Genomic DNA, 13,042 nt, shown 5'->3' with positions numbered 1-13,042 from the left:
CCGTAGGCTGTATCCCTAAAACACATATCAAAGCTAGGACTGGGGGCCAGAGAGATAGCACAGTGTTTGCCTTGCATGCTGCCAACCTGGGACAGACCTGCGTTCTGTCTCCGGCATTCAACAACAACAACAACAAAAACTAGGACTAGGCAGGACACTTCCTGACCATTCCTGACTAGGGAGAAGACCACTAGGAAGTAGCAGGTGCTGGAAAGTGACAAGTTGCTGCTGGAGAGTCAGGAGGACACCACCCAATGCCCATGACTCACTGAGCAAGAGGTTGCTGCAGGAGTCACACACCTGGGGGAATGCTGGGCTCCCTTAAACCAGCCTCCTGGTTCCACCTAAAGACTCCTCACGTCTCCACTATGTACCCCCAGCCAGAATTCCTGCTTGGAATGCCATGCCTGCAGCAGCTGCAGCTCCACCCCAGCCCGCTTCCAACCACTATGCAGAAGCTGCTGCCACAAGCTGACCAGAGACCTGCTTTCTGCTAGCTGGCAGGACCACAGGAGTAGGGCCTTGGTGCCCTTGGAAGTGGCTCAATAGCAGTGTGGGGAGGGACTGGACATTACCTCCAATCACAGGGGTTGAGGAGTGTAAGATGACACCACGCACCAGACTAACCGAGTCTCTGATTGGCTTCTCCTCGGGGGCGTGGCCACGGCATCATCATCTATTGGCTCTATCTGGAGGGATTTCAGAGGGCACCTTCTAGGCTGTTTCCAAATGGCGTTGTTCAGTTGTGTGTGTGTGTGTGTGTGTGTGTGTTGTGTGTGTGTTGTGTGTGCGTTTGTGTGTGTGTGTGCGTTTGTGTGTGTGTGTGTGTGTGTGTTGTGTGTGCATGTGTTTTGGGCCACCCCTGCAGCTCTCAGGGGTTACTCCTAGCTCTATGCTCAGAAATCGCTCCTGGCAGGCTTGGGGGACCATATGGGATGCCAGGGATCGAAGCTGGGTCCATCCCGGGTGCAAGACAAGCGCCCTACCATCGTGCTATCGCTCCAGCCCCTGTTGTTCAGTTTTTAACAAAGTGGCATCATCAGATAAGGGACTAATATCTAAGATATATAAGATAAAGTACTGACAGAACTTAAGAAAAAAATCTAACTCCATAAAAATAGGGGGAGAAGAAATGAACAGATATTTTCTCAAAGAAGTCAAAAGGCACATGAAAAATGCTCCAAGGCTCTTCTTTTTTTCACCATGGTCTTTTTTTGTTGTTGTTGTTTTGTTTCTTTGGGTCACACCCTGCAGGGTTCAGGAGTTACTCCTGGCTCTGAGCTCAGAAATCGCTCCTGGCAGGCTCAGGGGACCATATGGGATGCCAGGATTCGAACTACCGTCCTTCTACCTCCATGCTATCTCTCTGGCCCCAGTTCAACGTGGTCTTTTTTTTTTTTTTTTCCCCTCAGATCCCTTCAAGATCTTTTAAAAATCAATTTTCGTCCCTGCAAGTGTTGAAAACATGGCTCTTCATGTGGAATAATTTATGCCACAGAATTTTCTCTTGGGTATAGTGCAATAAGTATCCAAAGTACCTTTGGTCCCTGTAGTCTAGTTTAACTATTTTCATCTAAGACAGAGGCTAACTTCACTTAACACCATTATTCCTAATTAACATATCTGTTTACTCTTAATTATAGTACAAGATAGGCGAACAGCAAGAAGATTCAGGCCCAGAAGAGCTAACATGTAATCATGTTCTTAAATGGCTGTTTTCTTGTTTTGTTTTTTTTTTGGTTTTGATTCTAGATTTTGGGCCATACTCAACAGTGATAGGAGCTGGAATTTTGCCCTGCACCGAGGGATCACTCCTGGTGGGCTCTAGGGGCCACCTGGGTTTTGAGGGATTGAACATTGCTGGGTAGCCTGTAGTGCAAACACCCGACCCACTTCATCACTGTGGCCTTCTAAATGGATATTTTTAAGACACTTTCAATTGAGGGGAGTGGTGAGTATGGGTACCAATCTTTCTCTGCCTTCTTGTCTCAAACTGGAATAATTAACTCAGCACTCATCCAGGAAATTTGACTATTCTGTGAGTCTGTTAAATGACTCCTTCCACCCCACTCCCGTAATGTGTAATCACTGAGATCATGATAGCTTGTTCAAGGATATAGAACTAGAATATGGTTTTATCATTATCTGGAACTGTTTTTCTTTATTTTTGGGTCACACCCAGTGGCGCTCAGGGGTTACTCTTGACTCTGCACTCAGAAATCGCTCCTGGCAGGCACGAGGGACCATATGGGATGCAGGGATTTGAATCACCTATCCTGGGTCAGCTGTGTGCAAGGCAAGTGCCCTACCATTGAGCTATTTCTCTGACACCCTGGAACTGCAAGTTTTATTAGAGATACAGGTTTGGTAATTTCTCCAAGTCTCATTTTCATTAAATTTGAGGTTTATTTTAAATTTGCTATATTTAAAAAAGCATGTCTCACATAGTTGATATAGTTGATCATAATACATTTGTTTCCAGATAAGCGAGACCAAAATTATTTAAAAAAAAATAGAAATAAGGAAAAGAAGAGAAGAAAAAGAAGCACAACAACAAGCAAATTTGTGAAAATTATTGCATCTCCAGTGAGATCCTTTTTAGGTTTAGTAAGCTATTGTTGCTAGTTGACCATTCTGCTATTTCATTTGCTCTGAACACTAAGTGACTTCAGCTACACATTGGCATCTAAACTGGTGTGTTCCTATGGGGATTTCAGTATTAAACAAAAATGAAGTTGGCATTTGTAACTGCACCATCCAGGAATTCAAAGCATTATTACTGATACTGCAGCTTAAAGTTGACTTTTAATGGGTCAGAAAGCTGATCTCATTCCCTAGTTTATTTTCTCCATTTTTGTTTTTGTTTTTGTTTTTGTTTTTGGGCCACACCCGGCATTGCTCAGGGGTTACTCCTGGCCTTCTGCTCAGAAATAGCTCCTTGCAGGCACGGGGGACCATATGGGACACCGGGATTCGAACCAACCACCTTTGGTCCTGGATCGGCTGCTTGCAAGGCAAACACCATTGTGCTATCTCTCCGGGCCCTATTTTCTCCTTTTTTTAAATTAAGTTTTTTTTGCTTAGGTTTGCCAAATGGAAAAGGCCTATTGTAAGTCACTAAGAATTGGTTTTGAAAAAATGCTGAAAATAAGAAAACTATTAAAAACTATTATTATTAATAATTTTGGGTTTAATTTTTCTTGTATTTTTTCTTTTTCTTTTTTTTGTATTATTTTTATGTTTTCTTTCCTTTTTCTCCTTCTTTTCTTAAACTGATATTTATAGTCTCTAGAAGGACTCCTCCTGTTTTTTGCTTGTTTGAATTTTTGCTCCCCCCTTTTTTCTTTTTCTTTTTTTTCTTTTTCTTACCTTCAAACAGAACCACATAACTTGAACCATCTTGTTCTGCCTCACAAATTGAGGGGGGAAATAATGGAGGGCACCAAGACCAAACAGTCATATGAACATTGAGTAGAAATAAAAAATGATCAGACTTGAACACCAAGTCCAAACCCAACTACAACAGAATCGATACCCAATCTACAACAGGCTAGACACAGAAAGGACCACTTATACTAGCAGTCATGGGGGCAAAAGAGGGATGATATGGGATGCATGCTGGGAACAGGGGTTGGAGGGAGGACAACATTGGTGGTGGGAATGCCTCTGATTCAATGTCACTATGTACCTGAAATACTACTGTGAATGATTTGTAATCCACTTTGGTCAAAATTAAAATTATTAATAAAAAATAAAAAGATGGGGCCAGAAAGAGAGCACAGCAGTAAGGCGTTTGCCTTGCTTGCAGAAGGATGGTGGTTCAAATCCCAGCATCCCATATGGTCCCCTGAGCCTGCTTGGGGTGATTTCCGAGCAAAGAGCCAGGAGTAACCCCTTAGCACTGTTGCTGCTGGGTGTGACCCAAAAACCAAAAAATAAAAATAAATTAAAAAAAAGAAATAAAGAACTTAGTAAACAGAAAGGTATTCCATGTTCATAGGTATAAAAATTTAATATTGTTGAGATGTCAGTTATTCCCAACTTGAATTATAGACTCAATAAAATATGAATCAAAACCAAAAAAAAAGAAAGAAAAAAATTATTAACATTGAAAATATAAAAAATAAGAAAAATGTTATTTTCTAAAATAGACAGTGATGAAATAGGAGTGGCCAGGACCCCACCTACCTAGGTGCTGTGCAGATCCCATAGTCACATGTGGGTTAAGTCCAGGGCAGCCAGCGACTCAGATAAAGGGTCTTTGAAGTGAAATGTATCCAGGAAGCCAGGAAGTGTGGAAATTCTAGCAAATTATGCTGAGAAAAGATAGGTCTAGGTCTAAGGCTTTGGAACCTTATTAAAACCAGGGCTCTAGTGATTGTTGTTGCAAGTCATCCCCTGAAGAGGTTGACTGATGGAGGGATGGAGGATGAGGTCTTTCCCCTTCAGCTTGAAGCACGCATCTGCCACCCTGTCTAGACGACGGTTCTGAGGTGAAACGGCGGATAAACAGCTCGCAGACAGTCAGGCTTGTGGAAATATTAGCTTTATTCGGTGGACAAGACTGAAGTCCAAAGCCTCAGCATCAGTTTCTGCCAAAAAGCCTCTTGCCTTCCACAGACCCTTGTTTTTATCCCCCAGAATCAGGTACTACCCTAGGGTGGGGGCAGAATGCCAGGTCACAATCACCGATCAGGTTAGGGTCAATAACATAATAATCCCCTAAAATATTTACATACACAACAATTGTGGTTACTGGCCTTGAAATGATCTACTGGAACTCATGACTACTGGTTAAAATTGTGAGAACCAAAGATCCCTGGTCTTAATACTAAGGTGTTCCTAAACACCCAGTAAAGTAATTTTGAGACAGGTCAAAAGTACTGGCTCACAGTATTTTTCCACTCTAACACTTCCCCATAGGCAGAGGGATTCAGCTCAGAGACAAATTACAGAATGTGCCTCTGAAGGTCAGGGCTTTCCCTGTTCTGCTGAGACACAAGAATCCGGCGGTTTTGGAATGCTCCACCAGATAATGCCCCCTTGACAAACCAAGTTGAGTCAGAGATAAGCTGACATGTATTCCATGAAATGATGTGATTTGTGCACAAATAGATACAAGCCAATCATGTATGTGGTGAAGGATGACCTGATTGTATTAATCAATAAAATGCTTGAGTTGTTGAAGCTTGTTAAACTTATATAAACTACTTGGAAATTTGAATCGGTGTCCTTGTCAAGACTCCACTGAGTTGGATGAGACTTGGACCTTGGCTAGCAGAATAATCTCCCTTTTGCACCTTGCATTATCAGAGGTGATTTTTGACTCTCAGTGCCCACTTAGTCAACCCAGGCCCTACAAGATCACAACAGGTATGAGCAGAATATACAGTATGTAGAGGGACAAATGAGCATATTTCCCCTCAGTAGATAGAACTAAAATCTTTCAGCTTCATTCCACAGAACAGTCATTGGGGCTGGAGAGAGAGCACAGTGGTAGGGCATCTGCCTTGCAAGCAGTCAATCCAGGGTGGACAGTGGTTCAAATCCTGGCATCCCATATGGTACCCTGAGCCTGCCAGGAGCAATTTCTGAGTGCAGAGCCAGGAATAACTCCTGAGCCCCACCAGGTGTGACCCCCTCCCAAAATAGACAAAAGAATAAAGAAGACAGTCATTGTTAGAATAACGTGTTCTTTTCTTATTTAACTTGGTTGTCAATAGTAGTTCCCTGAATTGAGTTACTTAGAATCTTAAAAACGTGTTTTTAGAAGTTTTCCTTGAAAAAAAAATAAAGAAGTTTTTCTTAAAGGTGCATTATTCTAGTATTAATCCCAAGAAATGCTTCTCAGGGTTTAAAAAATAAAGGTTCCATTATCAATTAAATCCACAAAATATTTAATATGAAATCCCATTGGGATATTTATTGTGCAGATTAGTAAACATTTTTGTAAGTTTTATTTATTTTCTGCGTGGTGGGCCATACCCATTTGTTCTCACAGTTTACAGCTGGATCATTGCTTGGGAATAACTCCTGGCAGTACTCAGGTGACAATAAGGAATGCTGGGGGTTTATCCGAGTGGGCTGAGTGCCAGGCAAGTGTCCTACACACTGTACTATCTCTCTGGACCCCAATTTTATAAGTTTTAGAAAAAAATAAACCTGTTGAGTCTGTGTTTCCCAAAAATTTTCACCTTAGATTTTTGTGTGAACTAATATTTCTTAAACAATTTGGAAAACCTACTGTTATTTTTTTAAACGTTATTTATTTATTTATTTATTTATTTATTTATTTATTTATATTTTTTGGCAGTACTGGGGGTTACTCCTGGCTCCACGCTCAGAAATCGCTCCTGGCAGGCAGGGAGGACCATATGGGATGCCGGGATTTGAACCAATGACCTTCTGCATGAAAGGCAAAAGCCCCACCTCTATGCTATCTCTCCGGCCCCAGCCTACTGTTATTTTAATAGAATTGACAAGTGAATTGAGGCGAAACAAGTAAAGAAGATATAGATTATCTTTCATTTAAAACTCTTATTAAGGTCAGTTTGAGAAAGGGACTCATTACTAATGATCTGCTGGATTTTCCTACCGAGGTGGAACAGTGGAAACTAGGACATCTTTATTTCACTCAAACAGAGGAGGGAGATGAGGATGCTTCGCATTTGTCTATGCTTTGAAGTGCACCAAACATGCATTTCCATGACCAGAACGCTGTGAGAAAGTCAGACTTTGTCCCCATTTTATAGAAGATGAAAAGACTTGCCTGGGGTCATAAGCAGCATGAATAGTTTATAGTAAAAATAGCATAGCCGGGACTCTGCTGTTCATCTCAGAGTTCAGGATTTGTGCCCACAGCATCAAAGTAGTTGCCCACATCTTGGATTACTGGGTCCTACCCTACTCAGTATTCATACTCCACTCTAGGGTGTGATCTGGTGATGGGATTATTGGACACCTCCCTACTTGGTTTTCCTTCTCCACCCTAGGGTGTGGTCTGGTTCTTGCTAATAAAAGCCTGAGTATCAGGAAGGCAAGGGTTCATTCTTCTGCCTTCCTTCACTAAGCTCCTTTCCTTCTTAGGAGCAGAACGCTTGTGTGGTGGAAGTCTTGGCTTGAATGTTGGAATTGCTGAACCCATTCTTACACAGTTTCACTGTGTGGATTATTTCCTGCATCGAAGTTTGCTTCCAGATCCGTGTCCCTCCAGGTCCTAGTTTTGGAGCCTGAGGCTTCTCTCATACACGTCTATGCTAATGATGCTTTTATAGACTCACGTGCTTCCTTGCTTTCTCTCTTTCAAAGGGGGTGACCATGCGAGCAGTGCTCAGGTGTGCAAAATACGGCATGCTCAGCATATATAAATACCATGCCCAGCAGATTGCTCAGAAGTTGCTTCTGGCACTGCTTGAAGGGCCCTACAGTGCTGAAGATCAAACCTGGGCCTCCAGCTTGCAAAGATTGTGCCCTACAGTGGTGCTAGCTAGTTCCCAGGCCTTGTGCACACTTGGTGTTGTTGTTATTTCTATCCTGAGTGTGTTTTTAGGTTTGTTTTTGCCATTGCTATTTCCCACAGTTTCTTAGCTGTGAGTAGTCCAGATCTAACAAATAACCTCATTTGTCCCTCACCCTTCTACTTACCAGAGTAAAAAACTTTTGACTTGGGCATTATTTTAAGTATCTTATAGAATATGCTCCCAGATAGGAATTTAGAAACCTCTATATTTGGTTTTGGTTTTCATAAGTTCAGTAGACATTTATTAAGAGCTAAATAAATACCAGTTATAGGAACCAGAGTGATAGTATAGCAGGTAACACACTACTTGCCTTATACACAACCAACCTAGGTTCGATCTCCGGCATCTCATATGGTTCCCTAAGCACTACCACTGTGTAATTTCAGAGTGCAGAGCCAGGAGTAACCTCTGAGCATTGCCAGGAGTGACACAAAAAGAAAAACAAACAAGCAAAAAAAAAAAATCCCAAGAACTGACTATCAGCTATTGACAAGTTATGCTTTTAAATATACATATATATTTTTCTTCCGACATATTATTCAAAAACGTTTTTTGTAAGGTTCCTTTAGAAGAGCTTTAAGAGTCATAGAAGACATTGAGGGGCCCTCGACCTGCAAGAGACGGAGCAGGCAAGACTCTGACAAGATATTTAAAGCCATTTTAATAGAGAAGCCAAGGCCTTATGACCAACCCCTAGGGTGGGAGAGGGAGAAAGAGGGACCCGTTGCTGCTCCAACTGCCTCTTCAAACTGCCACCTACTCACCACCCTGAGCCTCCCTCAGGAGGGGGTGTTCTAGCTCTAGCCAGCCAATGAAAGTTGGAGCCATCTTTCTTAAAGGGGTGGCCTCTCTTGAAGGTGCTGTTGCCAAGGAAACAGAAAGGGAAAAGGAAACTTTGTTTAGTAAATGTAGGGCATAACAATCAACGTACTTACCTATAATTAGATTCCTATCTCTAGGTTGAATGCCTGCCTGAGAACTGTCTGAAAAAGAAAAAAATTAGAAAAAAAAGAAACTACAACAAACTGTTTACAACCCAAAGGGAAATATTAAAATTTTACAAAAGTAAATTCTAAACCTATAACTATATTGAAATATAAACTATTGTTAAAGGTTAGGGACGGAGTGATCATTTAAGTTACTTCCTGCTGCTTTGGAGCATTGTATGGTTGTCAGAGTTTTTCTTCTTGACCACTAAGTAATATAGATAACAACTAACTGAGATCTGCTCAAAAAAGTAAAATAAAATAAATGACTCTCTTTTAAATGATGAAAGACATTGTACAGTATATTGCCTTAGTGATCTAATGATCTGGTGAAAGGGGAGGGACATTTCCCAGATACTTTAGTGGTGATATGGGACCACATGGACACATCCTGGTGACAGGAATGGGAGTGAAAGGATTATGAGTCATGAGTCAAAGTCCCTTGGTGAGTTGGGGACAACATGAGTTGGGGACAATTTGTCCCTGCCTGGTGCACGATGCTCTTGGAGGTCTGTTTGGATGCAAGGAGAAGAAAGGTTCCTGTCTGTGACATTCTTTTGGTCCCTTCCATGATTCTGGTGACACTGTACTGAGTGACAAACCCAGCACTCCAGCTCTTGTAGGAACCGAAATAAGCCCTGGTTTAGGGGGCAGATGCCATCGCACCTCCACAAACACAAGGTCCAGGGCGCCACACAGGCTGGATAAGATGCTTCAAAGCACAAGGGATGGCCAGTGGAGACAGCATTTCTGTGCTGAGACACAGAATGTGACAGGGAACACGGGCTGGGGTGCCTAGCATGGGGACAGGAAATCCAAAGGCCCTGAGGTAGGACCTCCACGGTGGCTTGAACCTCATAGCTTCACAGCAAGTGAACAGAAGAAGGTGACATCCTGAGTGGGGAGCAGGGTCTGATCCTGGGGTGTCAGAGACTACACTAAAGATAGGTTTGTAATTTAATTATTTGTTTACTTGGGGAGCATACCCCATGGTGCTCAGAGCTTACTCCTGGCTTGTGCTCAGGGTTCACTTTTGGTGGGACTCAGGGAACCCTTTGGGGTGCCCAGGATCAAGCCCTGATTGACCGTTTGCAAGGCAAGTGCCCTCCCTGCTGTGCTATCACTCCAGCCCTGAGTTTAAATTTTAATCTCAGAGCAAATGGCACCTTTAAGGGAGAAGAAACACAAAAGAGCATGAATGGTGGCAGCATGGACCTTGGACATAGCTCTGATTTAAATGGGGACCCAAAGAGGCAGGACCTGGGTGATGGGCCCAGGGACACCCTTCCATGTATGTTCCCGGAATTTGCCAGCTCTACTCTGCTTCTTCCTGGCTGTGTGGCTTTGAGTGTATTCCTGGACCTCTCTGAGCTCCACCTGCAAAATATGGATGCCGAGGACAGAAAAGACTCCTTCTCCAGTGGGGAAAGTTGTTGGGAGAAGTCTGAGTGCCTAGCTAGAGCTAGGGGATAGTCAGAGGTATATATGAAGTCAAGATCAGCCAGAGGGAGGCAGTGCTGACCCAAGAACATCTTTCTCCAGTGTCAGAGAGGGTCTCGTGATGCCTTTCAGCTAGAGGATAATTATTTGCACTTTGAGTGACCTGCCGCTCCACCTGTCCCTTCCTCCCATGCTCCCCTCCCTTCTCCTTCATCTATTTTGACACCAATGGTTTGAACCTGGGGACCTGAATCCAGCAGCACTTTGGAGCTCTAAGGGTTAATGCTCATCCATGCTGAGACTACCAGGATAGTAGGGGAGATTATTCCATCTCCAATAAGGAGTCTGATAACTTGTAAAATCATCCCACATGCCGTATCTCCAAACCCAGGTGAACGAGTCTGAATCAGGGTCATGCATGAAGTAATCCAAACCAGGCTGAGAGTGAAACACATAGTCTTCTACCTCCTATCTCTAGCAAGCTGCCTGCCAGAACTGTGTTTACTGAGCTAGAGACCACCCCCAGGTGGGGCAGTAAGGTCGCAGTAAGGGTAGATAGTTCAGGCTATTCTGAGCCTGTCCTGCACAGGTTTACATATAAGATAATCCTTGTTTGAGGTGAAACGAAGATGTAAACAAAAAGAAACAAACAACACAGGAGAGAGAGGGCTGGCAGGTGCACACACCACTTGGGGCTGATAAATGGCTGGTGGAGCAGCAGAACATGCGGGGGAATTCGAGATTCCTGGAGAGAGGAGCCAAAACCCAGCTGCAGCAGGGACATTTCGGGCTCACCCACTCTCTTCCTTGCATAGGGCAGTGGGACTGAGCATCCACAGCTGCTGTCCTGGAAGTCATTGGAGCCTCATCCAGAGAAGAATCGGGAAGGGCAGTACATGCTGTGACTAGGAGCCGATGGCTTTGAGACTGAGCGAATCGGAGAGAGAACTGGACAGTGCATTTTGGGGATGGGTGGCTAACAGGGCCACAGAACACTGTTTGTTTGTTTGTTTGTTTGGTGTTGACATAATAAAATACCTTTTGAGGGTCCAGGGATATAGTCTCTGCTTAGGTGTTGGCCTTGCATGTGGAGGACCTGGGTTTGATCCCCAGAATCCCGTGTGGTCCCCTGAGCCCACCAGAGTAATTCCTGAGAATAGAGCCAGGAGTAAGCCCTGAGCACAGCCAGATGTGGCTCCCAATCTTAGAACCACTTGAATGAATCTGTGCACCCCACTGAGTGATCTCTAACTCCTTATTCCCAGGGTGACTGAGTGGGGTGGGTGGTTAGTGGAAATTGAAGGTGATGGAGGTGGAGAGGGAGGAGGGGTGATGGAAATGGAGGGCAATGGGGGTGAGGGTGGAGATGGTGAGGATGGAGGGGGGCAGGATGGAAGATGGAACCCTGAACATTTCTGTGCTGCGGCAAAGGTGGTCCCCTACATGCTAGGCCTGGGAGGACTGAACAAGACCAGCTGAATTTGCTGCCTCAATTATAAATGACCCCCTACCCCTGTTACCTACAACCACAGTTTATTTAGCTCTTGGCTAAGGAATGTCCCTCTTCAGAAAGGTCTACCCTGACTTTGGGTTAAAGTCCCAACTTTGTAACAGGTGAATGTAGTTCCTCCCCATCACCGCCTTCAGGAAGGGACTTCCAGGGTGAGCTGCAGGTTGGGGAACAAGTTGGTTCTCAGCACCAGCTGGTCCAGAGAGAGGCACTCCTCCCTTTTGTAGGGGGAGCACACATCTCAAAGGCAGAAACAGGCCCTGATTGTTGATCTCTTACTGGCAAATGCCTGGATGTAATCCAGTTAGTTGGGGTGTGCCATGGAGGGGTGGGGAGCCCCACAGAGGTGTATGCTGGGCTCACAACAGTCCTGAGTATGAGGAAGAGGAAGAGGAGGCAGAGGCCATGGACTGACCTCGGTGTGGACATGGGCCCTGAAGTGACCCCTGTAGGAGAGATGAGAAGTTCAAATCTCTTGGCACAGCCTCCCTCCTAGGAGGTGCATGTTTTCTCCCTGACTTTCTTTTCAATCCTACAGTTTCTAATTGTGTTCATGCCCTTTGCAAAGTTCCTCTTCAAGAGCCACCCCAAAGTTTCCTGTCTGCCCCAAGGAGAGGCACACCCTTGGCTTGCTCTCTGAGAAGCACCATTCTTGGGGTTCTTGCCACCACAAGCTTCACAGAACCACAGATCCCTGGAGGAAGCTCTTCTCTGAAGAACAAGAATCCTCAAGAGGGCCCGGAGAGACAGCACAGCGGCGTTTGCCTTGCAAGCAGCTGATCCAGGACCAAGGGCTGTTGGTTTAAATCCTGGTGTCCCATGTGGTCCCCTGTGCCTGCCAGGAGCTATTTCTGAGCAGACAGCCAGGAGTAGCCCCTGAGCACCGCCGGGTGTGGCCCAAAAACCAAAAAAAAAAAAAAAAAAAAAAAAAAGAATCCTCAAGAGATTCTTGGGTAGCAGCGGCGGATACTCTAGGAAGGACATGTTTTCTCTGCTTTGTCCAGGGGTTTCTCCAAACCCCTCTAAAGCTGATGAGGGGAGAGAGGAGAGGACTACTAGAATGTGGGGGGTGGTGGTCTCCTCAGCAGGGGAGGAAAGGGAGTGGTGAGTTAGGAAAGCAATTTAGGAGCATCCTGGGGGGGGGATGGTAACAACCATATTGACTTTAACAATAAATTCTGAAGCAACCCACATTTTAAAAATAAAAATGAAAAAATGCAAAGGAACAAAAAACCAAATGCACTCAGATATATTATTGATAATATCTTTACTTAAGCACCATAGTTACAAACATGTTTGTAATTGGGTTTCAGCCATAAAATGCACGTTCTCCTTCGCCAATGCAGCTCTCCAGCCACTATTGTCTCCCCATTCCCTACCTTCCCCCCTCTCTATCCTCCCTGTCCTCAAGACAGGCATTGCATTTCTCTCTCTCTCTGTCTCTGTCTCTGTCTCTCTCTCTCTCTCTCATTGTCATGGTAGTGTTAGTGTAGTTATTTCTCTACCTGCACTTACCACTCTTTGTGATAAGCTTCTTATCATAGACGGGTCCTTCCAGCTCTCATCTCTATTGTCTCTGGGTGCTA

Source organism: Suncus etruscus, chromosome 10 (genome assembly GCF_024139225.1).
Source record: "Suncus etruscus isolate mSunEtr1 chromosome 10, mSunEtr1.pri.cur, whole genome shotgun sequence".
Lineage (NCBI taxonomy): Eukaryota > Metazoa > Chordata > Mammalia > Eulipotyphla > Soricidae > Suncus > Suncus etruscus.
The sequence above is the reverse complement of the archived record's forward strand: the minus strand, read 5'-3'. Positions refer to the sequence as shown.